Raw genomic sequence first — 26456 nt, 5'->3', positions numbered from 1 at the left:
GTGCAGTCCCAGACCCCACAAAGCCTTGTGAAAAATGCAGAGGGTCTTGAACTTGACCCTTGCAGCCACTGGAGATACGATCCATTGGCTTTAGGCCAAGGACAAGTCTCAGAGTCCTTTTCTGGATAAGTTGCAGCTTCTGGGGGCAAGTGAGGAAGGAAAGAATACCTCTGAAGAGGTGCAGCTGATAGTGTGACTTCTTAGACACGGTAGAAATGTGAGGAGAGAAGGAGAAGGTCCCCAAGGTTCTTAGCCTCACAGGTAGAAGAAGGAAGAGGACTCAGAGTGGGCGGCCAGAGAGAGAGAGAAAAGGAGGGAACTGGTGGTAACATTTTTTGGACTGGATTTTATCTGAGAATCAGAAGGTGTCCCTAATCTCTGTTGATGGGTGTATTTGGTCACACCACCACTCTCTTCTTTTCGAGGTTTCTCTCCCATCCTCTTTAAATAAAAACTCTCAGTCGGATAAATTGTCCGTCTTGACTCGAAACTGTAGAAAGGTCACACTTGAGGCTTTTGATTCATTAGTAGTACCTTTATTACCTTTTCTGGCAGAGAATATTCCTCTTGCACACTTTAAACCTTATTTTAGAGTAGCAGCTAATCAAGCTTTTGATACCCTGGCTCCACTGAGATCTGTGAAGCAGAACAAAGCAGATAAATAGAATCAGTGCTTTACTTCAGAGGTTACTTCATTCGAAACATCCTTCGAATGATTCTGGTAAGACCTCTAAACCTGCGGCTAGGCTCCTTAAGACCGCAGTGTTTAAAGATAAAGAACTGAATTTAAATGCAAGGATAGAAAAAGCAAAATCAAGACCAAAAGAACTGTTTGCAGTCCTGCAGGTGTTAAAGGGGACCCCAGCTCAGTCTTACCTGGGTATTGATAATGGATGGTGTCCAGGCATTCATGATGGTTTTGTTCAGAAAAGAACACAACATCAGCAACATATTTTGGATCAAGTAAAATTGACACAGATTTTAGATGAGACTGGACTCCTCACTAGCAGTATAACTAATTTTGAGACCGCCTTATTTGCCTTTAAAGAGGCATCAGAATAAGAGATTATAGAGACAGTACATAGGATGAATCATACGTCGTGGAAGGGGGATATTTTTCCTGCCTCACTGTTTAAGGATTTCTCTAGGATGCTGGCTCGGTGGGTCACTAGAATTGTTAACCATTCCTTTCAGGAGGCCTATGTTCCAGAAAATATTAAAGTGGTCTGGATTACACCTTTATTGAAAAAGGACAATCTTGATCCAACGATCGCGGTTAATTACAGGCCCATCACTTATGTACCTTTCTTCTCAATATCAAACGTTTGTAGAACAACATGATATCGTTGCTAGTGGACAGTCCGGGGTTTGTGTTAATCGTGGGACTGAGACTGCTCTTCTGGATTCAAAAAGTAATATGACAGGAATAATTGAGAACGGTAGCGCACCATTGCTCTTACTCTTGGATATCTCTTCCGCTTTTGATTTGGTCGATCACGCCTTGCTGGACGGATAGACTAATCAAGATGGGTAAATGTACGCTCCGTGCAGCATGTTGGTTGAAATCCTTTCTTGGACCTAGAACAGCGAATGTGGTTATAGAGAATGCTCAATCAAAAAGAGCGCTTCTTCCCTGTGGTGTACTGCAAGGATCTTGCCTCTCGCCATTACTTTTTAATGTTTACTCTAAACCTCTATGTCATCTTCTTGCCTCCCTGGGGGTTCAGTTTGCAAATTATGCAGACGATACCCAGATTGTGATTGAACTATCTGTGTCATACAGCGATGACTTAGAAAGAGTAAAAAAGGTCTTTACAGCCATACAGGGCTGGAAGGGTGTGAACTCTCTGGCTGTCAATAATACCAAAACAAAGCTGCTCACTCTCGGCATCCAACAAAAGCTAAAGAAACTGGACTAACAGTATAAAGGTTTTGTAATAGATGGCAATGCCATTGAAGTTTCTGCCTCTGTTAAATCATTGCAAGTCTTCTTTGATTCACACTTATCTTTTAAGAAGCACGCCTCCTAGCTTAAGTCCTCCTGCTCCTACAATGTCCACCTGCTTTGGCAGAGGCAAATCGAGCCATGATTGCAGCGGCCATCATTAATGCAAAGTTAGACTACTGCAATAGTTTGTTAATAGGTACGTCTCAAGCAAATATAAAAATAATTGCAGGTGACACAGAATGGAGCAGTGCGTGCAGTCTGTGCGCTGGGTCATCGATCTCAGGTGTCTGAGGCCCGTAGGAAACTGCACTGGCCCCCTGTTGAACAGATCATTCAGTTTAAGGGCTCTGTTATGGTGTTCAAGTGCCTTCTGGGCAAAGCTCCTGTCTATCTCTCTTCAAGAGTGAAAATAACCCCTTTCAGGTGGACTTTACACGCTAATAACAGCGTCACACTCCATCAACCGCGAGTCATTTTAACAAAGATTGGTGGCGCAGGTTTTAATGCTTGGGCTCCGGCTTTGTGGAACTCACTTCCCCAGGACATCAGGCGATGCGTATCAGTCGCCCTTTTTAAGAAGCATCTGAAGACATTTCTCTTTGATAAAGGGATCGGCTAAACGTATACTGTCATCACTCGAATGGCCTTCAGCATTGCTGACCTGCACCTTATCTTTTTGTGTTTTGTTGTCTGTCCTGTGAGCGGTCTGAGGCCTTCGGGCGAGTGGCGCAACATAGAATCACATAGATGGATAGATAGATAGATAGATAGATAGATAGATAGATAGATAGATAGATAGATAGATAGATAGATAGATAGATAGATAGATAGATAGATAGATAGATGAATGGGTGGATGGTTGAGCGGATAGATAGACAGATAGACAGACAGACAGACAGACAGACAGATAGGATAGATAGATAGATAGATAGATAGATAGATAGATAGATAGATAGATAGATAGATAGATAGATAGATAGATAGATAGATAGATAGATAGATAGATAGATAGATAGAATGGATGGATGTGTGGATGGATGTGTGGGTGGATGGGTGGATGAATGGGTAGATGAATGGGTGGATGGGTGAATGGATGGGTGAGTGGATGGTGAGTGGATGGATGGATGTGTGGGTGAATGGGTGGATGTCACAGGTTTCGTGTTTTCTCACCTGTTTATGTTTCCTTGCGGGTTCCTTCGCCTAGGTTTTCTTCTGTGCTGTTCAGGTCTTGTATAAGCCCGCTCGGCTGTCGTCGGATTCCAGGATTCGTTCAGCTTCTTCGTCCGGGATCAATGAAACTCCAGGAAGACTAGGAAGGGAGAGTGCACACGGGGGAGGTGTGCGTTGACCGCGGAAAGAACAGGTACAAGGAAAGGGAAGGAGAAGGAGAGGGTCCGGGAATTAGAGCAGCAACTCAGTTCCAGGAGCACAACGCAACACACGTCTAGCCTCAGCTAACGATAGCGTTGAGACGCGCGGAGCCGGAGGGGCGTGGTTAATTTATGGAACGTGCTGCATGGACGTAAAGGACCAAAAGGGGCGTGATCGATGGATCATGACAGAATGCCCCCTTCTAAAACTCGTTCCACCGGGTTTGCCTGGATGTATTAGATGGAATTTTCTGAGCAATCTGGGGGAGTTTAGGTTTGAGACTGGTTCCCAGGTACGTTCACTGGGTGGATAGCCCTTCCATTCCACCAGGTATTGAAGTTGTCCTCGTCTATATCTGGAGTCACATATTCGAGACACTTCATATTCTAGCTGGTCATTGACAACCACAGGACTGGGTCTAAGATTAGAGAAAAACAAAGATGTTCCCAGTCTCACTGCGCCAAGAAATTATAATTAGTTGTTTGTGCAAAGAAAAGCCTTTATTGTTTGTGCGAAGAGAAGCCTGACACGTGTTTCAAGATGTGTACAGCTTTTCATCAGAGGCTTAAATTGCATAGTACATCATTTCCATACAAATTGGGTAAAGTTAAAAATAAAACAGACACATGATTGTTTTGTGCAAAGAATTGTTACATAAAGAACATAGGCACAAGTTGTGAGCAAGCAGTCCAGGGCGCGATGCAACCACAAAAAAATATAACACATGTACATCACATGTAGGAAGAGTAAAAAAGTAGAAATTAAGTTACCACAAATTAACCAATTTCATTCGTAGTAGTCCGTTGACAGACAAACAAAAAAAGAAGAAAAAGAAACATGATTTTAGAAACAAAAGTTGGCCATAGCAGCGCAATCAAGTTCCACTTAGTAAGCTAAGTCTTAAATCAAAGACTGTAATGTATTCAAAAAATAAGTACCTTAGGTTGCAGCAATAAGAACTCCACATTTAGAGTAGGACAATGCCAGATACAGTTCTGTAGGCAGATAGATTAAGTAATTACTGGAAAGCCAATTGCAGAAAAATATTACATAAATTACCAAAACAAACCGTAATGCTGTCAATAAAATCAATAAAAACATACCTCAAAATGCCTCGCAGTTGCGGAAAGCTAATTTAGCCAAAGAAACCATGAAAAGAAAATAAATCTCAAATTAGTATTCAAAAAACCACCAAAGTACCCATTAGATTAACTCCAATTAACTCGTGATTCAAAAGGACTGTGGACAAATCCTGACAGGTTAACCAAAAAAGCCAATTAAAAGTTAAAACTACAACATGGGGAGAGCAAAATAAACAGACCTACCTCAATGACCGCTTGTTTCAGTCTACTCGTGTTACCATTGCACAATGCACGAAAGAAAGGTAGGACTAAATATACTTGAATACAGTATAGCACAATGCATGGCCTTCCAAGTAAGACAAACAGAAAGGGGCAAAAAGGATTGCCATGTTGGGTGAACTAAACACACCTTTAGAAAAGCCTAACTTAGTGAAACCGGTCCATAAGCCCAAATTAGCCAAAAAATAAAAAGGAGAATTTAGCAAACAATTATTACTCATGTTTTGCTGATGAAATGTATTTTTTGTTTTTTGTTTAAATGTATTTATTTATTTAAATATATATATATTATTTTATATATTTTTTTGTCTTTTTTTTTTTTTAGAGACAAAATTAATTTAAAAGTAACAAGCCACCGCTAGTCATGAATAATTGAAGTGGTATTTAAATAAACCAACAATTCCAATGCACTAAAAAAAGTGTGGGGCCTGAGTGCGCTGCTACTGAACAACATTACAAATAAAGGCGCATTGCACAGTAATGATACACGTGGAACAAGAATATAATTACAGGAGGGGAACCCCCAAGAGGATAATTAAAGGCACTTGTCAACCCCAACAGAGGAAATATGAATTATAAAAATATGGCAAACTCATGATCTGAATTAAGTCCTTCAGAAACAGTGCGATATTTACAAATTAATTTGGCCTCCAATTGTCGTAATTTTAGTGTAAGGTTACCACCCCGTGGGGGCAATGACACTTTGCACAGCCCCACAAAACGAATGCCATTTTTGCAGTCCATTTGATGAGATTTTTGCCAACGATAGGCAAGGGGCTATTTAGCATCTTGGCTCCCAATGGAAGCCAGATGTTCACAAATTCTAATTTTAAGTGGGCGAATAGTGCTCCCTATATATTTCAGGCCACAGGTGCATATAATGCAATACACTACAAACTTAGAATTGCAATTGATGAAAGACTTGATTTCATGATTACCTCGTAGCCCAAAAGAGACTGCGGATGTTTCAAATGTAAAGTTGCACATATTACAAACACCACATTGAAAGCCAAGGATTCTGGCGGAATTGAGCCAAGTCTTGGGTATAGATAAGGGGCTCATAAATGATGGACTCAATACATTTTTAAGGGATGTACCTTTGCTGTAAGTCACACTGACATTAGTGTCCAACCAATTTGAGATGTCTTTGTCGAGATGTAACAAGTGCCAATGTTTACTTAAAATAGCATGTATTTTGTGACTATCAGAGTTATATCTTGTGATAAACCTGATATTTTCAGAGTTTAATGATTTAGACCGAGTTTTCGGCACCAATAGATTCGCTCTCTCAACCTGACGTACTGTGGCTGATGCTTGTTCGACACACTTCTTATGGTAACCTCTATTCAAAAACCGGGATTTGATAAGAGCACATTCTTGATCATAATCCACTGATTGGGAGCAATTTCTCTTAGCACGAATGAATTCCCCTTTGGGAATATTGGCAATGACATGTTTTTTATGGCATGATTCTGCATGTAACGTGGCATTCACTCAGGTCGATTTGCGAAAGGTTTTGGTAATTAGGCCGTTAGGGGTTAGTTCTATGGAAAGGTCCAAAAAGTCAATGTGAGATTGACTAAAGGTTGAGGTAAATTGTAATCCCCAATCATTATCATTTAAACAGGATACAAATTCAACAAGAAGATCTTTTGTACCAGCCCAAACTAAAATAACATCATCGATGTAACGTTTCCACAAATAAATAAAAGGTGAATACATGGATTTAGAAAACACACATGTTTGCTTGAAACAATGCATAAAAGCATTTGCCAGTGCAGGTGCAAAGCTTGCACCCATGGCTATACCAATCAATTGCTTAAAGTACATCTGATTGAAAACAAAAACATTGTTTTGCAAAGTAAATAATAATAATTCCTTGACCATTTCTAGATGCTCAAAATAAGAAGCAGAAAATTCTCGAAACAAAAAATCAACACTTTGTAATGCTTTGTGGTGAGCTATTGACGTGTACAGAGCTTTGACGTCTAAGGTAACCAACCAACAGTCTTGGTTAAATTTGAGGTGATCTAACATTTCCAAAATGTGCATGGTATCTCTAATAAATGTTGGGGTCCGCAATACCTCTGGTAGTAAAAATTCATTAATGTAGATGGATATTGGCTCAAGTGCCCCACCGCCTCCACTAACTATCGGTCTCCCCTCAGGTATATCTGAGAAAGCCTTATGGATTTTCGGAAGAAAATATACAGTGGGCATGATGGGCCCGTCAACTGTGAGGAAATTCCTTTCAACATCAGTTAAACAACCTAATTTATGCCATTTCAAAATAAGTGCATTAGCCATTTCATGAATAGAATGTAGAGGATTGTGCGGAATGATTAAGTAACAACCTGCCGAATCTAAGTGATGCATACCCATGGCAATGTAGTCACACCTATTCATTATGACCACATTGCCACCTTTGTCAGCCTCTTTAATAATCAAATCTTTGTTACGAGACAAATGATAGATTGCAACTTTTTCAAGTTTATTCATATTACAATTCACTTTAAATGTGCATCCAGGAATAGAGTCTTCCAAATGATGAATATCCTTTAACACCGCCTGATAAAATGTATCAATAATATATTATCAGGCGGAAGTGTTGGTGAAAATTTAGATTTCCTGGACAGTTCCTTAATACACACATTTTGCTGTACAATATCAAGTTCTTTAAGAACATCTGTAACGCTAGTAGAGGTATTGGATATTGCATCATCCAAAGTCATGAGTACATGGGTGGTAAATAGAGTTTGAAGAGAAATGGGAGACGGGATAGGTGTCGGTGGCGTAGGTTTATAAGTCCGTACTTGTGTAGCAAAAAATTTCTTCAGTTTAAGTTTCCGAATAAACTTGAACAAATCAATTTGGATGTCTACGAAGTTATTCATAACTGTGGGGACAAAAGAGAGTCCCTTGTTCAACACAGATATTTCAGCTGAAGAGAGCTGATATGTACTTAAATTGGTAATAAGATTTACAGATTCTGGTTGGGGAATTGTTGCTGTGACATGGCCCTGGTTAGTCTTCGGGACGGTGGTACGGGTCCGCTGCCTGGGCCTGCCGCCCCTTGTGCCCCGTGTGGTATGCCTAGGGTTGCAATATTTGTGGATAGTGGGGTCTGGAAACTAACTTTTTTTGCTGCGGCTATTCTGTTGCCTTTTTTGTAGCGCCTGAGTTGTTCCAAAAAAGGTGATGGACCTGATGGCACAATTTCTGGCTCTACTGAATCCTCTTCAGAATTATCGAGTGTAACAGATGAGGTAGGGTCAGTAAGTGAAACATTAGATGTACGAGGAGGGACTGTTTCAGAATCACTATCAATCTCAGAACTGGCTGGAGTAGACGCCAGACTGCTAGAGCGAGATCTCGAGACCTCATCATATTTGGCTTGATATGTGTAAATTCTATTGTCTCTATAATCTTTATCATCCCTGGAAAATGTCCTAGATTTGCGGAGTTTGACCTCATCTTGATGCTTCCGCAAAATTTCATAGAGTGTCCTAAAGTTGTTGTTAATGGTTGAGCTGGGGGCCTCAAATGAGTTGATCTGTTCCTTAATTCTGTCAATTTCAATAACGATGCGGGAATGTACCCGAGTGGCATGTTCTACTAAGAGCTCCAACATTTTATTAGAACTAGAGGTTAAATTAGTTTCCCATTCTGATAGAAGATCAGTGTCTAGGGGATCCTCAAAATCCGGTAAAATTAGGATTCTGAGTCCCCTGGGGATTTTTTGTTCATGTAAATAATGAGCCAAAGTTGTTTTCTCCCAAAATGTGTTAATCCCCTTGATACTTAGTTTTTCTAGTTTAAAAAATAAGGATCTAAGATAGATTGATTGCAACTTTTTCAAGTTTATTCATATTACAATTCACTTTAAATGTGCATCCAGGAATAGTTTTTCTAGTTTAAAAAATAAGGATCTAAGGTCTGTTTTAGCAGTGTCCATTCTTTTGAAAGGATTCAGAGTTGAGCCCCGAGGGGCAAATAATGCTTTAATGTCATCATCTCGAGTGAGTAAATATTTAGCTGCTTCAGCCATAATACAGCTGCTGGGTATAGTGACTTGAAAATGACAAGAACAAAGTTATGGCAGAAAAAGTCACAAGTCCACAGCGCTTATACAGTGATTAAGAAAATAAACATCAAGGCTGCGGGTATCTGGGCGGTGTGGGTGTACTGCCAGTACACATTCACAGGAATAGTTGAAGAAAAACAAAGATGGTCCCAGTCTCACTGCGCCAAGAAATTATAATTAGTTGTTTGTGCAAAGAAAAGCCTTTATTGTTTGTGCGAAGAGAAGCCTGACACGTGTTTCAAGCTGTGTACAGCTTTTCATCAGAGGCTTAAATTGCATAGTACATCATTTCCATACAAATTGGGTACAGTTAAAAATAAAACATACACATGGTTGTTTTGTACAAAGAATTGTTACATAAAGAACATAGGCACAAGTTGTGAGTAAGCAGTCCAGGGCGCGATGCAACCACAAAAATTATAACACATGTACATCACATGTAGGAAGAGTAAAAAAGTAGAAATTAAGTTACCACAAATTAACCAATTTCATTCGTAGTAGTCCGTTGACAGACAAACAAAAAAAGAAGAAAAAGAAACATGATTTTAGAAACAAAAGTTGGCCATAGCAGCGCAATCAAGTTCCACTTAGTAAGCTAAGTCTTAAATCAAAGACTGTAATGTATTCAAAAAATAAGTACCTTAGGTTGCAGCAATAAGAACTCCACATTTAGAGTAGGACAATGCCAGATACAGTTCTGTAGGCAGATAGATTAAGTAATTACTGGAAAGCCAATTGCAGAAAAATATTACATAAGTTACCAAAACAAACCGTAATGCTGTCAATAAAATCAATAAAAACATACCTCAAAATGCCTCGCAGTTGCGGAAAGCTAATTTAGCCAAAGAAACTAGGAAAAGAAAATAAATCTCAAATTAGTATTCAAAAAACCACCAAAGTACCCATTAGATTAACTCCAATTAACTCGTGATTCAAAAGGGATGTGGACTCGTGACTTTTTCTGCCATGACTTTGTTTGGGTCTAAGATTAGTCCGGGTGGTTTGGATGTAAGGCTTCAATAGAGATTTGTGAAAAACTGGTGGATTTTCTTCCAGGAGTCTGGTAGTTTAAGTCGAAAGGCCACAGGGTTAATGACTTCTTTTATAGGAAAGGGCCCATAATATCGAGGAGCCAACTTATTCGGTCATAGATGTCTGGGCAGTAGCTTCGAGGATAGCCATACTTTATCCCCAATGGTGTAAGAAGGCCCTGGCCTTCTCCTCGAATCTGCATAGTGCTTAGTTTGGATCTGTGCTCTTTCTAGATGTTCCTTGGCGTCTCTCTGTACATTGATGAGTGTTTCAATCCAGGAATCGAATGTTGGAACTGGTGTAGGATGCGGAAGGACTGAAGGTAGTACCGCAGGGTGGAATCCATGGCTGCAAAAAAAGGGCTGGTTTTAACGGCCGAATGGTCCGAGTTGTTGTAGGCGAATTCTGCCACTGGTATCAGAAGCGACCAATCGTCCTGGACCTTAGTAGAAAAACAACGAAGGTATTGTTCAAGGGTTTAATTCACTCGTTCTGTGACTCCATTGGTTTGGGGATAATATCCTGAGGAGAGGGCTCGTTGGATTCCTAGTATCCTGCAGAGGTGTTTCCAAAATTGAGAGATATACTGCGGTCCTCGGTCCGATATAATCTTGGAAGGAAGTCCAAGCAGTCGTAAGATGTGTTCCAGGAAGATTCCAGTAAGTTCTGACGAGGATGGCAATTTATACAAAGGTGTAAAATGGGCCATATGAGTGAACAAGTCAATAGTGACCATGATAGTGGTGTACCCTCTGGATGTCAGTAATTCTACAATAAAATCTGTAGCGATGACTTCCCAAGGTCTTGTTGGTGGAGTAGGCTGTAATAAGAGTCCTGCTAGTACAGTTGAACGTCAGCCTTCATTCTGGCCCACCAGAATTGTCTTTGTATTAGACGGAGGGTGTTGGAAATGCCGCGATGTCCGGAGTGAGGGGTATCATGGCAGGGGTTTATTATCTTTTGTTGTAGTTTCTGTGTGGGAATAAACAGGTTGTTATTTTTAAACAGGTATCCGTCCTGGGTTCTCAGATCCCATTGAGTCCTTTTCGAAGGATCCTTCCAGAGTTCCGAAGTCTGAGTTTGCATATGAATGTCTTCCAGGAGATTGTTTGCTTGAGCTACAAATATTGTATGGGGAAACATCTTGGGATATGCCCGATCTCCCGGAGGTTCATAGTCTGGACGTCGAGAGAGGGCGTCAGCTATAATATTTTGTGGCCCGGAAACGTGGTGAATCTGGAACTGGTACTGGGCAAAGAAGAAGGCCCAGCGAGCTTGATGGCTGTTCCTACATTCCAAGGCCTGCTGTACTTGTAGGTTTCGATGGTCCGTGCGGACCTGGACAGGATGCTTCGCTCCGAGGAGTAGATGACGCCACTCGGTGAAGGCTTGACGGATGGCCAGCAGTTCCTTTTCCAAGACTGAGTAATGGGTTTCACTGGGAGTTAACGTCTGGGAAAGGTAAGCGATGGGGTGTTCCATCCTGTCCCCGAATAGCTGTTTGAGGATGGCTCCAGTAGCTTAACTGGAGGCATCTGTCTCCACTATCAATGGTCGGTTGACATCAGGTTGAGCCAGGATGGGAGCTTGTGTAAACTCAGTCTTCAACCGTTGAAAGGCTTCCTCTTGAGTTGTGGTCCAAAGGAAGGGTACATCTTTCTTTAATAGGACAATGATTGGTTGGACTATCTCGGAAAAGGAAGGTATGAATTTCCTGTAGAAATTAGCTAAGCCCAGGAAAGACTGGATTTGTTTCACAGAGGTGGGGCTTGGCCAGGATAGTACAGCCTTAACCTTGGATTGATCCATTCCAATGCCTTCTGGACTAAGGACAAATCCTAGGTAGTGTACAGTAGAAACATGGAAGATGCATTTCTCAGGCTTTGCCAGGAGCTTGTTTTCGCGTAGTCATTGTAACACTGCCTTTACATGTTCTTCGTGCTTGGAAATGTCCCTCGAAAATATTAGGATATCGTCCAGATAGACAATTACAAAAAGGAATAGCATGCCTGAGAACACCCTATCCATGAAGCGTTGGAAGACCGCCGGGTATTAGCAAGTCCAAAAGGCATGACCAAGTATTCATAATGACCAAAGGGTGTTCTAAAGGCCATTTTCCACCCGTCTCCTGCCCTAATGCGAATCAGATGGTAGGCACCCCTGAGATCCAACTTGGTGAAAACAACAGCGCCCCTTACTGCCTCCAGAATGTCCGAGATCAAGGGTAACGGATAGCGATCCTTAAGGGTGCATTGATTTAAACCTCGATAGTCCAGACACGGTCTGAGTTCCTTGGTGTCTTTCTTGGGAACAAAAAAACAGTGAGGCCCCTGCTGGGGATTTAGAGAGTCGTATGGTGCCATTTGCAAGATTAGTATCCAGGTATTCTCGAAGGGCTTTCTTTTCAGGTTCGGATAAGATGAACATCCTCTCAAAGGGAATTACAGCGGAAGGGTCCGTTTCTATAGCACAGTCTTCTGGTCTATGGGGAGGTAACGCCTGGACAATGCCAGTGGAGAAGACATCAGAGTATTCCTGGTAAATCTCCGGAACCCGGATAATGTTTGAGACAGAGATGGTACCTTGGTGATTCGTAGGAGGTCCTTCTGATGGTGTCAGAGTAAGGTCTGAAAATAAACAGTGGGACATACAAAATTCTGAGCCCAGGAACAAGGAACCCGCTGCCCAATTGATGTACGGATTGTGTTTTTGAAGCCAGGGCATTCCCAAAACCATTGGGTAGTGGGCCGACTTGATGATGTCAAATTTTATCCTTTCTCGATTGTGGTTTATGGCAAGTTCGACGTCCTTGGTCTGAAGGGTTATGGGTCCTGAAGAAAGGGGTCTTCCATCAATAGCTTCTACAGGTTGCATGATAGTCCGGGATTCGCAAGGAATATGGTGTTTAAGAACCCATTCTTGGTCTATGAAAATCCCCATAGCTCCATTGTCCACCAGTGCCAGGATGGGATGCGTTCCTTCTTCGATGGTGATAAGAAGGCCTGTAAAATCACCAAGGAATTTTGTCCAGGAGAGTTCAAGGATGGGCTGGCGGAACAGAGGGGGATAAGTGAGGGCTGGCGGCACAGAGGGGGGATAAGTGAGGGCTGGCGGCACAGAGGGGGGATAAGTGAGGGCTGGCGGCACAGAGAGGGGATAAGTGAGGGCTGGCGGCATAGAGGGGGATGAGTGAGGGCTGGCGGAACAGAGGGGGGATAAGTGAGGGCTGGTGGCACAGAGGGGGGATAAGCGAGGGCTGGCGGCACAGAGGGGGGATAAGTGAGGGCTAGCGGCACAGAGGGGGGATAAGTGAGGGCTTACGGCACAGAGGGGGATAAGTGAGAGCTGGCGGCACAGAGGGGGGATAAGCGAGGGCTGGCGGCACACAGGGGGGATAAGTGAGGGCTGGCAGCACAGAGGGGGTCTAAGCGAGGGCTGGCGGCACAGAGGGGGGATAGGCGAGGGCTGGCGGCACAGAGGGGGGATAAGTGAGGGCTGGAAGCACAGAGGGGGGATAAGTGAGAGCTGGCAGCACAGAGGCGGGATAAGCGAGGGCAGGCGGTACAGAGGCCAGATAAGTGACGGCTGGCGGTACAGAGGGGGGATAAGTGAGGGCTGGTGGCACAGAGGGGGATAAGTGAGGGCTGGCGGCACAGAGGAGGGATAATCGAGGGCTGGCGGCACAGAGGGGGGATAAGTGAGTGCTGGCGGCACAAATGGGGGATAAGCGAGGGCTGGCAGCACAGAGGGGGGATAAGTGAGGGCTGGCGGCACAGAGGGGGGATAAGTGAGGGCTGGCGGCACAGAGGGGGGATAAGTGAGCGCTGGCCGCACAGAGGGGGGATAAGTGAGGGCTGGCGGCACAGAGGGGGATAAGTGAGGGCTGGCGGAACAGAGGCGGGATAAGTGAGGGCTGGCGGCATAGAGGGGGGATAAATGAAGGCTAGCGGCACAGAGGGGGGATAAGTGAGGGCTGGCGGAACAGAGAGGGGATAGGTGAGGGCTGGCGTCACAGAGGGGGATAAGTGAAGGATGGCGGCACAGAGGGGGGATAAGTGAGGGCTGGCGGAACAGAGAGGGGATAGGTGAGGGCTGGCGGCACAGAGGGTGATAAGTGAAGGATGGCGGCACAGAGGGGGGATACGTGAGGGCTGGAGGCACAGAGTGGGATAAGTGAGGGCTGGTGGCACAGATGGGATAAGTGAAGGTTGGCAGCACAGAGGGGGGCTACGTGAGGGCTGGCAGCACAGAGGGGGTAGAAGTGAGGGCTGGCGGCACAGAGGGGGGATAAGTGAATGCTGGTGGCACATAGGGGGGATAAGTGAGGGCTGGCAGCACAGAGGGGGCATAAGTGAGGGCTGGCGGCATAGAGGGGGATAAGTGAGAGCTGGCAGCACAGAGGGGGGATAAGTGAGGGCTGGCGGCACAGAGGGGGAAATGCGAGGACTGGCGGCACAGAGGGGGATAAGCGAGGGCTGGTGGCACAGAGGGGGGATAAGTGAGGGCTGGCGGCACAGAGGGGAGATAAGTGAGAGCTCGCGCACAGAGGCGGGATAAGCGAGGGCTGGCGGTACAGAGGGGGAATAAGTGACGGCTGGCTGCACAGAGGGCGGATAAGTGAGGGCTGGCGGCAAAGAGGGGGGATAAGCGAGGGCTGGCGGTACAGAGGGGGAATAGGTGACGGCTGGCGGCACAAAGGGGGGATAAGTGAGGGCTGGCGGCACAGAGGGGGGATAAGTTTGGGCTGGCGGCACATAGGAGGGATAATCGAGGGCTGGCGGCACAGAGGGGGGATAAGTGAGGGCTGGCGGCACAGAGGGGGGATAAGTGAGGGCTGGCGGCATAGAGGGGGATAAGTGAGGGCTGGTGGCATAGAGGGGGATGAGTGAGGGCTGGCAGCACAGAGGGGGGGATAAGTGAGGGCTGGCGGCACAGAGGGGGTATAAGTGAGGGCTGGCGGCACAGAGGGGGATAAGTGACGGCTGGCGGCACAGAGGGGGGTAAGTGAGGGCTGGCGGCACAGAGGGCGGATAAGTGAGGGCTAGCGGCACAGAGGAGGGATAATTGAGGACTGGCGGCACAGAGGGGGGATAAGTGAGGGCTGGCGGCACAGAGGGCGGATAAGTGAGGGCTGGCGGCACAGAGGAGGGATAATCGAGGGCTGGCGGCACAGAGGGGGATAAGCGAGGGACTGGCGGCACAGAGGGGGGATAAGCGAGGGCTGGCGGAACACAGGGGGGATAAGTGAGGGCTGGCGGCACAGAGGGGGTCCAAGCGAGGGCTGGTGGCACAGAGGGGGGATAAGCGAGGGCTGGCGGCACAGAGGGGGGATAAGCGAGAGCTTGCGGCACAGAGGCGGGATAAGCGAGGGCTGGCGGTACAGAGGGGGAATAAGTGAGGGCTCGCGGCACAGAGGGGGGATAAGTGAGGGCTGGCGGTACAGAGGGGGAATAAGTGACGGCTGGAGGCACAGAGGTGGGATAAGTGAGGGCTGGCGTCACTGAGGGGGGATAAATGAGGGCTGGTGGCACAGAGGGGGATAAGTGAGGGCTGGTGGCACAGAGGGGGGATAAGTGAGGGCTGGTGGCACAGAGGGGTATAAGTGTGGGCTGGCGGTGAGGGCTGGTGGCACTCGGCCTTAGGAGATGAGGAATGCCTCCTCCCTGCCTCTGACCCTTGGGATTAGTTGAGTGTGGTGGAAGGCCCTGTGGTACTTTGGTGTGCCAGCACTCTGAAGTGGTGCGCGTTGGCGGACTTGCATGCCTTTACTAGAGGGAAGAGTGTAATACAGTACAACTCTGTTCTGGTGGAAAGACAGAGGACTTCTGGGCCAGCAACATCCCCGAAAGTGGGAGGCTTGCTGAGAGCTGGCCACAGGCTGGCACGTTTAGTGCAACTGAGCAAAGGTGCAGCACCAGGCACAGGTAGAAGTGGTAGATGTTGGTGCCCCTGGACCTGAGTGGTAGCGTGAGTCAGAATGCTCTTGGTGCCCCTGACACCGGAGTGGTGGCAGTGGCGGGAAGATTAGCACAGCTTAGCCAACATGATGAGTGGGGTGATGTCAAGGTTCTGGCTCCTTACATTAAGGAGGATGAAAGTGGTGTCTGCAGCCTGACAGTCTACCAGAGAGGAGACATAGGCAGTGGTGGAGTCAGGGGCAGCAGGGAGGGCGGCCACCCCCGCCCTTATCTTCTCCCTGCTGCCCAGTGCGCCCCCCAGCTTCCCGCTGGCCCCCTGTTATCCGCTCCCCGGCATCAAAAGCTTCCTCTGCCACTGGGTGGGCCGCAGCACTGTGACCACGAATGTGCCTTTGGTGGCCTGGTATTGTGGAACACGCGAGGCAAGGAGTGGGGTGGGAGCCGTGGCGGACCCTGTGCATCACTACCCGGGCAGTGTCTCAGAGCAGTCATCCTTTGGCCTCTCAGCTGTGATTGTATCATGCCACCCACCTTACACACAGGTACATACCGCCCGAGAGTGCTGCTAAAGCGCCTGCTCCCCAAGGCAAGGGGAGCGCAGGGCTTCACCGTCCAGTAAAATGGACAGAGGGGCCCGGCAGCCATGAAAGCCTTTTCCACATTTCACCCCACCTCCGCAGTTCCTGGACCATGATGAGTACCTGGGTATTTGTTGGCAATACCTCAAATGTCAGATGTAAAGACAATTAAATTAAAAAAAAAAAAGAAATAGGCGCCATCAGTGTTAAATGTACCATCTAATCTCACAGCATAAAACAGAGGTATCAGGGATCCTTGACACCCAACTTCCACAAGGTTCCAGAGACCAAAAGGTAGAAAGCGCGGGCTCCAGAATCCCAGAGTCTACTAAGAAAGGAAAAACCCTCCTATTTCCTTATTTGCAATATGTCGCTCTCAAGGGCAACCCTGACCCTACATGTATGTTCATCCACAGGCAGCAACCCAGACTTCCTTGGCCATTGGCTAGAACTACTAATGGACGTCCTTTTATGCCTGGACCCCAGGGGACAGGGCCAAGGCACATGGTTGTTGGGGGCACCCAGCGGACAACCCAATAGCAGGGATCACCCTGTTAGCCCATGGGTACACAGGCGCACCATGGCCTGGGGGCATCCAGGACACTCCACATACAGAGTTGCCACGCAGGGGCTCTGTGGGGCACGATTACACAGAAGGCAGAGTTGCCTCTCAGGGGCTATGCCTCGGCCACAGGAAAACGGGGGCAGTGTTGTCGCGCAGGGGCACTGTCATACTGAAGGGCTCTGCAGGGTATGCCCTCTGCCCGAGAGACCACTGGCACAGCGCAGCAATCATGCACAGCAGGCAGGAGTCTGGTGAAATGACTGATGAGCGGGAAACTGCTCGTCTCTTTTATTAATTCAGTCACATGGTCACAGACATGTGACACCAGCATGAGCCCTTAGCCGGGGCACAGCACTACATTCCTGACCAAAAGCAAAACCATCGTCATCCTTGGGGACTTAAATCTATGGATTGAGAGCAACACGAATAAGAATGTACAGGGGGCCTGAACAACAGGAAGTATTAGGCTTCACTCAGAAAACCCGCGCCCTCCCTCACAGGAGTGAACGTGCACCAGCGGGAGATGACATTACAAATCTATTTCCGGGCAGATCACCCGCTGATCCCAGGGGAAATCACTCCGCCTGCATCTAACATAGAACCAGAGAACCGCGCAGAGAACGCCTGCTTGCCGACCCAGCTGGGTCGTTTCATCCTCTGAGAGTGAAAGGTACTCTCCCACTGATAGCGTGCAGGATATCAGGAGACGCTGGGCACTGCCAGGCATTTCAAAAGAAGCTGCTAAGCTCATTGCAGACTCATGGGCACCATCCACTCGGAGGAGCTACGACGCGGCTTGGAATATATGGTCGACCTGGTGGAAAGGGAGAAATGTTCATCCCGTTTTGGGCACCTATAGTAGCTGTCCTGATTTTCCTGGCATCTCTGCTGCAGGATGGTAAGGCTTTCAGGACCATTATCAGCAGGGTACCTACCCATAGGGGGAATTCCAGTAGCAGAGAATCCTTCGGTAGTGAGGCTCTTGAAAGGGGTCCGCTTCAAGGTTCCACCGGAACGGAAATACGTACAGCTCTGGGACGTAACAGTAGTCCTGCGCCTTTTGGCGAGCTGGCCAGCCTATAAATACCTATCCTTGAAACAGTTATCAGGTAAACTGGCCATACTTCTATGCCTCGAATCGTGCAGGCGAGTAGCAGACGTCAGAGCGCTGGAGGTGAACAGGAAGACGTTCGGCCCAGAAGGAGTCATTTTTACTCTGGCTAAGAGCATGAAGATGAACTCTTCATCGATTTCTCACCCCTATTTACCAAACCACGCAAAGTGGTGCGTGGGGGCATGTATCAGAGAGTACGAGAGTAGGACAGCTGACTTGAGACCAGCAGGCATCACACAGTTGTTAATAGCACACAGGAAGCCTTTCCAAGCAATAGCAACAGCCTCCGTTGTCAGGTGGGTGCGATACATCATGAAGCTAGCAGGCAAAGATTTTAATACGTTTGGAGGGCATTCAGTAAGGGGGGCAATGGCTTCGAAAGCATACATGACAGGAGTGACTCTCCAAGACATTGTGCAGGCTGCCGATTGGGCGAGTGATAGCGCATTTAAGACCTTTTCCTTAAAGCCGATTGAAGGGTTGGCAGCAGCTGTAATGGGAAGCTTTGAACAAGCATAATGCCCGCCTCCTGTCTTGACATAGAATGAAGATTACCCCTGCATACTGCTCAGGGAGTATTGATTCTGTTAAAGACAAGGAGGCGAGCATTCATTTCCCACCCTGTACGTGTACCGTTTGAATCAGAGAATGTGTATGTTGTTATGATGTGAGAAACAGTTCATGGACTCCACCCTAACAAGCCTGTCTTCTATTGCCTGCAGGGGAAGACCAGAAAGCTACCTGAGCGACGGAGCGCAGCAAGCAGCTCGGTTGGGAGCAAGCGATGCAACAGCAAGCACACAAGGAGTGCAGGAATTCCGTTTGGTTACAGTTACGAGGATGGATCAGTTCAGAGCGTCCAAAGAAGAGGAGGAGTCAGCGGCAGGAAGTGACATGTGGTGTGGGCAGGCACTGCCAGGGACTACAGAGACAGAGGGAAATGTAGTTTCAAAAGCAGAGAATCATAAAAGAAAGGAAAATGAGTAGCTGGTGGCAGCATTTTCACTGTTAGTTCTGTTATTTTGTTGAATCTGCTGAAGAGTTATATTAGAGAAGGTGAAGCGTAATGCTCGCTTCCTTGTCTTTAATAGAATCAAGACTCCCTGCGCAGTATGCAGGCGTAATCTTCATTCCCCTTGCAAAGCGCTGCTTCTGCATATTACAAAAACAGAGTTCAAATACGGCACCTGTTAGGGGATGGTAACATTTACTGCACACGTTTTCCTCTTCCTCGAACAGTACAATTTTTTCCGATTTACTGAAGGCTCCAGGGCACTTTCCTAAATCAGAAAAAAGTGGCTGACCTTTTAAAATCTTTGCAGTGAAACTGGAGCACACAGCCGCCCCCCCACCACCCCCCACAATGATACCCTTTATCAGATGTTGCTGCTTGAAATCAGGATAGCTCCCCTCCAGTGCTTCCAGCCACCTGAGCATGGTGGGGAGGGAAATTGGAGGGGAGAATGTCAGCTTTCCACACTACCTTTATCCTGACCTCGGAATCTGGCCCCGAGGGCCCCTACTTCTGAAGAGGTCTCACATTTAGAAAAGTGTAGCTTTATGGCAGAACCCCATTTTCCTAAATGGCACCAGACTCTCCAGCCAATAAGAAAGTGGCCTAGAACCTGCTACTTTATTACACAGTGCCATATCGGTACTTTATGTTACACTATGTCATGTTATCTTGCATTTGTATAGCGCCTTCGGCCATAGTTTATGGCTTTGAAGCGCTCTTTACAGCCTGAGAACGGCCTTTGTGACCTCGACAAAAGTGCGAGTTGCACACAAACATGGGTGGCTATCTGTGGCACCCCTCGAAATGATGTTAGTGGAGAAAGGAGGTGGCATTCATTCCAAAGGGTTAGGCATTTATACAGCACTGCTGATCCTAAATTAGGGTGAAACCAAGCATGTGGTTGTCCTGAGAGCTTTGCAAAATGTCTGTCTTGGGCTGATTAAGCTATGCACAAAGGAGCACTGCCCTCTAAGACAAAGTCAATTTCCTGGAAAAGGCTCCCATTTGGGCTAATTTGCATACCCACAATGCCTTGCTGATGTGGCCCAGAACAGGAGGTGAACTTCCAGTGATGGCAGCTAGGTGGCGTTGTGGAAAGTGTGACTTGGCTCAAATGGAATATCCTACTTTCTCATTTAAAAAACGAAACCTTAAAAAGATAGTACCGGAAAAAGACACAAGATGACGTAGCGAGCCTGCAGTGAAGCAGACCGTCTAAATGCTAGGCCTGCCCAAACTCTGCGTTCTCTCCAGCATGTCAGCAGAGGCTGCCAGGACCTGTAAACTCTGCGGGGCCTTCGGTGCTGTAGAAACGCGTCCTGAAGCTGCAGTTCGGCGCAGGGGGTGCTCTGCACACGGCAAGCCTGCGGGGCTTTGTCTGTGCCCACTTTGCATTCGTTTCCCAGTGAGCTGAGCTGCCACCATTCCTCCCCTTAGTGAGAATGGCGGTGCAAGGATGCTTTCTGTCTAGCGCCAGTGGGACAGCGACCATTGGGCTTTAAGAGCGACCCCTCTGTCCCCACGACATGTTGTGTTACTTTGACTTGACCCCACTGACCTGCAGATGACCCGATTCTGAGCTCGTGATAAAAGTACTGAAGAAAGAAGACATTTGCCCCTCCAGTTTTCAGCGCCACCATTCTGAGGTGAGTGGAAACCTGGAGGCGAGATGTCCTGCGTTCCAGCAGCAAAAGATGCTAACATCTCTCATTGTGGGAGAAACACGTGCTCTGTGGCACTGCCAGCGTGTCTTAAAAGACTGCCACTTTTCTAATTCAAGAAAGTTTTCTTAAGCTTTAAATCAACTTTCAATGAGCTTTCGTCACCATCCCCCACCCTGTCCTTACTTCCCCTCCATCTTTAATCCCTCTCTTCAGTCCTCCATCTTCCCTTCCTTTAGTTATGCTACTATCCTCCCAAGTCTCAAGAAACCTTCTTTGGACTCCTCTCTTCCCTCTACCATCTTATCTCACTCTGACCCTTTCCTTTCAAAGTATTGGCGCCTATCGTCTACACACAACTCTCCTCTCACATTAACACTGCCTCTGGTCTTCCACTCTACCAGTCCGGTTTCCCCCCTTTTCACCCGATTGAAACTGCTCTCCTATCTGTATGCGACTCACTTCTCTCCACTCGCCACTCTCAGCAGTCTTCTCTCCTGGTCCTGCTCTACTCGTCAGCTATGGTTGACACTGTCGACCACCCCCTTCTTCTTCGCTCTCTCTCTCGTTTTGGTTTCCGTGATCCGGTCGTAAACTGGTTTCATTCGTACCATAGAGATTGCATGCACTCAGTTTCCTGGACTGGTTCAGTCTCTCCCAGGGGAGTTGCTAGGTCTGGAAAAGACCCGGGGCTAACCTGATGTTGGAACTGTTGGGACTGGGGGCTAGATAGTCTTTTGGCTGTAGCTCCTGAGATTCTATCCGGGGCTACAACCAAAAGATCAGGGGCTATAGCCCCCTTAGCCCCCCCTAGCAACGCCCCTGGTCTCTCCTGTCCTCCCTCTTCACTGTGGTGTACCTCAGGGCTCTGTCCTTGCCCCCCTCCTCTATATTGTATACACCATTCCCCTCGCCTCTCTTATCTCTTCCTTTGCCCTCTCTCATAACTTTTACGCTGATGCTACTCAGCTCTTTCCTTCTTTTGCCTCATTCTCCCCCTTTATCCATTCAACTCTCACCTCTTGCCTTTTTGCTATGCCGTCTTGGATGACGGCTCACTATCTCCATCTCAATCCCTCCAAGACTGACGTTCTTTTCTTTCCTCCTCCATTATTCTTCCTCCCATACCGACCCCGTCCATCTCTTTTCCTCCTTCCTCTCTTCCTCTCGCTCCTTTCTCCTGAAATCCTGGTGTCATCCTCGACCCGTCTTTATCTTTCTCCTCCCACATCTCTGCTCTTGCCCACTCCTGTCATTCCATCTCTTTAATATTCGTAAGGCTAGCCCTTTCCTTTCCTTTAATGCATCTAAAATTCTTGTCTCCTCCCTGATTTTTTCTCAGCTGTTTCACTGTTCCTCTCTTCTTCTCAGCTGTTTCCTGTTCCTCTCTTCTTCTCAGCTGTTTCCTGTTCCTCTCTTATCGTTCCCAGCTGTTTCACTGTTCCTCTCTTCTTCCTGGTCTTCCCTCTACCCATCCTCCTCCTCTGCGCTACATCCATAACTCATCAATCCGTCTACTTTCTTTCTCCCCCATAACTCCATCTCCTCTGCACTAGCCTCTCTGCAGGGCTCCCCTTTGCTATTTCATTTTCTCGGCCTTATAAATGCCTCCATGGTCTCGCCCCGCCCTATCTTTCCTTTCTCATTTCTTTCTATGTAACTCCTTCTTCCCTTTCTTCTAATTCCCTCTTTCTGCTCACTGTTCCACACCGCCCTGTGCTACATCTCGCTTCCGATCTCTTTCTCTTCTTGCCCCTTCCTCTTCGCTACCTTTCCTTCCCTTCTCTCTTTTTTCGTTCACGGTTTAAAACTCACTTGCTCACTTCTTGAATTTACCTGTTCATTTTTTGTTTCTTTTTTATTTCACTTGGATTCTGCCGTCCTTGTGTTTTTGTACAGTGCTTTGGCGTGTAGCGCTCTATTAAGAAAATTCTAATTCAAAGAAAAGTGGTACTGCAGTCTAGGAAATGCTATTTGTAGGAAGGGAAAAACGTGCAGTAGAGTTTAACGGTACATCACAAGTGCCGTATTTTAACTCCTTTTTTGGATGTGCAAAACCAGGGCTTTTAAAAGGAGAATCCTCTTGCAGTGCTTGTCCTGCCTTCCAGGTGGTTGCTAGGGCTGCCCTGCTTTCCAGGTGGTTGCTAGGGCTGCCCTGCTTTCCAGGTGGTTGCTAGGGCTGCCCTGCCTTCCAGGTGGTTGCTAGGGCTGCCCTGCTTTCCAGGGGTTGCTAGGGCTGCCCTGCTTGCCCTGCTTTCCAGGTGGTTGCTAGGGCTGCCCTGCCTTCCAGGTGGTTGCTAGGGCTGCCCTGCTTTCCAGGTGGTTGCTAGGGCTGCCCTGCTTTCCAGATGGTTGATAGGGCTGTTGTCACGCCGTAAATCAGGCCCATGAACAACTTGAAGCTTTGATGCCAGGCCACCACATTTTCACTTTGACAGAATATGGTGCTTTTTAGGAAAGTGTTCTTCCTTCCTGTCCTATTTTTGCATGCACCTCAGAATCGTGCCCAGAGCCATCGCAGAACAGGACAGGACCCAGACAATAAATGGTGCCTGCAGCTGCTCAGTTAACAAAAGCCCCGCAATTACTAATGCAAAGTGTTTCATTTTTAGCGCCTGCATTCGTATGCATACATTTTTAGGCAATTTAAATCATGATGGGGTGTTAGTACTTGCATGCCAGGGGAGTGATTGGAAGGGTTCGGTGCACAGGAGACATCTCATTCTCACAGAAGGTGCGTGGTTTCAGGCGTGAAGGTCGAGTTAACTGCTTGTAACATTGAAGCTGAACTAGATGAGTCTCATTAGACAGTGTAAAGAAGATATATGCCTCCACACACAAGTAGGTTTGCCCCTCCAGCACAGTCTCTAATGTAAGCCCATCTCCCAACATTTGAAGAGTTAAGTGTTACCCCCCACTCATGACATTTTAGCCTAGTTGCACCCCTGCCTGGTACTTACATTGCCTTCAGAACCCCCCTGTGTGATAAACAACCTGAATGGCGGAGATCTTGGTGAAATATATCCTCTCACTAGTGTAACTGAGTTGCACCACAGGTAGTGGAAGTAAACTGCTGGGGCTGTCGTTTTGAGATTAGAAAAGGTATTTTACCCCTCATTTTCCTAGTACAAAATTATTTAATTTAAATGATTTGAGAAACAAATGATTAGATGCAATCTAAACAGGCTTTATTAAGATTCCCACATTTCCAACTAAACAAAATAAAATCTTATTTTTCTATCAGGTTTTTTCATATGTATTCACCGCCAACAACTGAGCCATGATGAATCCGATGGTGTCACCGTTCCTTTCCCGGCGGTGACCTCTCCCCATGTGGCCAGGGGATGGCAGGCGCTACCTGATCCTGACCCTGGGGCGGCTTTATGAGGGAGGATCACATGAACGCAGACAACCTGCAGGAGAATATCATGGTGCCATCGGATGAGACATGGTATCCCCCTTTTTCATATGGGGATACCAGATCCCTGCCTAAAGTCTTGATGGCATATGTAACACCTCCCCTCACCCTCTAAAGGAAAATACCTTTGCAGATTCTACCCGTAAGTCATCTGCAACTGACTTACCTTTACAGAACAATACTGAGACTTTCCAGTCTTTAAGAATTCAAGAATGAAGTTCCATTCTCATAACCGCAAAGAACTGTGACGAGGAAGATGAATGGAAGAATGCAGATCAAAGAAATCCATTCTTGAAGAGCGTCTGTCCTCATAGAGGTATGGTCATTCTTGAGGAGAAGCCACTATGTCAGCTGTCCACCCAGGAACAGCACAAGACTCTTTCCTGAAAATGCCAGTAGAAGGGAAAAAGCCCAAGGCATCAAAAAACCCTTCAATACATTTTTTTTTCTTCCTGGGTCACACAGTTGCTACAGTTCCGGTAAGGTGTAGAGTCCAGAAGTAAGATGGTAAGGCAATGAAATATCCAAAAGAACAAGACAGTATAGATCAGCTGAGATGAAACACTGAAGGAATAGTACTGTACATGAAAAGACCCCGGGTACAATGAATGGTCCAATGGAGACACAACCAGGAAGAACGTAGGATAACAAATATAGTTGGCACGGACAAAGAGGGTTCCAAGAAGACCACAGCAAATAAGGGAGCAGACAAGGAGAAACAGACTGCAGGTGGAGAGTAAGAGATAGGTTCCAAGTGAGGCTCCGCCAAGCCGGAGTGAGAAGAGCAGGCGAAAGTAGGGGAATATGGGATGCACGACCGAGCAGCCATAATGCAAGGTAGGAGAGAGCAATAGCAAGGGAGCATGCAGAAAACAGCGTCTTACCCAAAGTCTCAGAACGTAAGGGGTTGCAACACACCATACAGAAGACGCAGTGAGATTAAATGAAGAATGGCTGCCACCATGTTGAAAAGAAATAGACTGGAGATCACGTTCGGAAAGGAATGTGATGGCGCATTAATGGCGCCTAACACCCCATCTCCGCCACATATTACAGAAGGGGGGGTTGACAGTATGCCCCCTCTTATGACTGGTGGCGCCCGGGGGTGAAGGTTGTGAAATCTTCTCAACAACAATGGTGCTTTGATATGGGAAATGGGTTCCCAAGAGTTTTCCGATGTGGTATAACCTTTCCAGTGTACCAGGTATTGAAGTCTGCCCTTGTGGTACCGGGAATCACAGATCTGGGATACTTCATATTCTCGAGGTTCCTTAGATGGGATGTACTGGTCTTTCTTTCTCTTGCGTGAAAATGGATTTGGAGTAAAGGGAGCCAAAAGTGAGGAGTGAAAAACTGGATGGAGTCTGTGCAATGATTTAGGTAACTCCAATCAGCTCCCCGAAATGTGTGCTATTTCACTAGTAGGGACAGTATCACACACAATATTGAAGTCACTTAGTTGTGTCCACCTCTATTCTTCACCATAACTTCAATCTAAAGGCCAATGGGTTTATCCTTGTGAGAATTTCAAATGGACTTATGAGCCTGGGAGAAAACTTGGTGGGCTGCACCCATCTGGGCAGGTACTTAGTGGAAAGCCAAACTTTGGAGCAAACATCCCATTCCAGGGTGTGACAGAGGTGGGAATCGGCCTGCTTCTTGTAAACTCCTCTCTTTTCTTTGAGATGTCAAAAAATGTCCTTGTGAGCTTGATGGATGCCTTGTAAAAGATAATTGAGGTTGGTGTGGTGGTGTTAGGGAGTACAGAATTGGGAAGAGCTTGGAAATTGAGGGTGAAGACCATAGGTACAATAGAACAGGGTCATACCTGTGGCGGTATGCATGGCATTGTTGTATGCAAATTCTGCCGTGGGTAAAATGTCTACCCAGTTATCTTGTCAGGGGTTGATAAAACAACAATGATATTGTTCCATTGTGCTATTAAGTCTTTCCGTCTGTCCGTTGGACTGGGGGTGGTATCTGGATGAAATAGCCCACTCGATACCTAACAATTGAAAAAACTTCTTCCAAAATCTAGAGGTAAACTGGGTTCCTCTGTTGGAGGTCATAGATTCTGGAATACCATGCAGATGAAATATTTCTCGAAAGAAAACTGTAGCTGTTTCAGAAGCCATGGGAACTCTCTGAAGGGGTAGGAAATTAGCCAGATTGCTAAATGAATCCACTACCACCATGATGGCAGTGCATCCCTTAAGAGGAAGGAGTTCCATGAGAAAATCACTGGAAATGTGACTCCAAGGTTTGGTTGGAGTAGGTCTTTGTTCCAGTAAACTGATGGGTCTGTTGGTCTTGTATTTGCTTTGTGCACAAACCGGACATGATTGAACATACGTTTTGAGATCCTTTCACATGGTAGGCCACCAAAAAGAG

The sequence above is a fragment of the Ambystoma mexicanum genome, chromosome 8 (assembly GCF_040938575.1).
Source record: "Ambystoma mexicanum isolate Mex_15411 chromosome 8, UKY_AmexF1_1, whole genome shotgun sequence".
In the NCBI taxonomy this organism is placed as follows: domain Eukaryota; kingdom Metazoa; phylum Chordata; class Amphibia; order Caudata; family Ambystomatidae; genus Ambystoma; species Ambystoma mexicanum.
Note: the sequence above shows the minus strand (reverse complement) of the source record.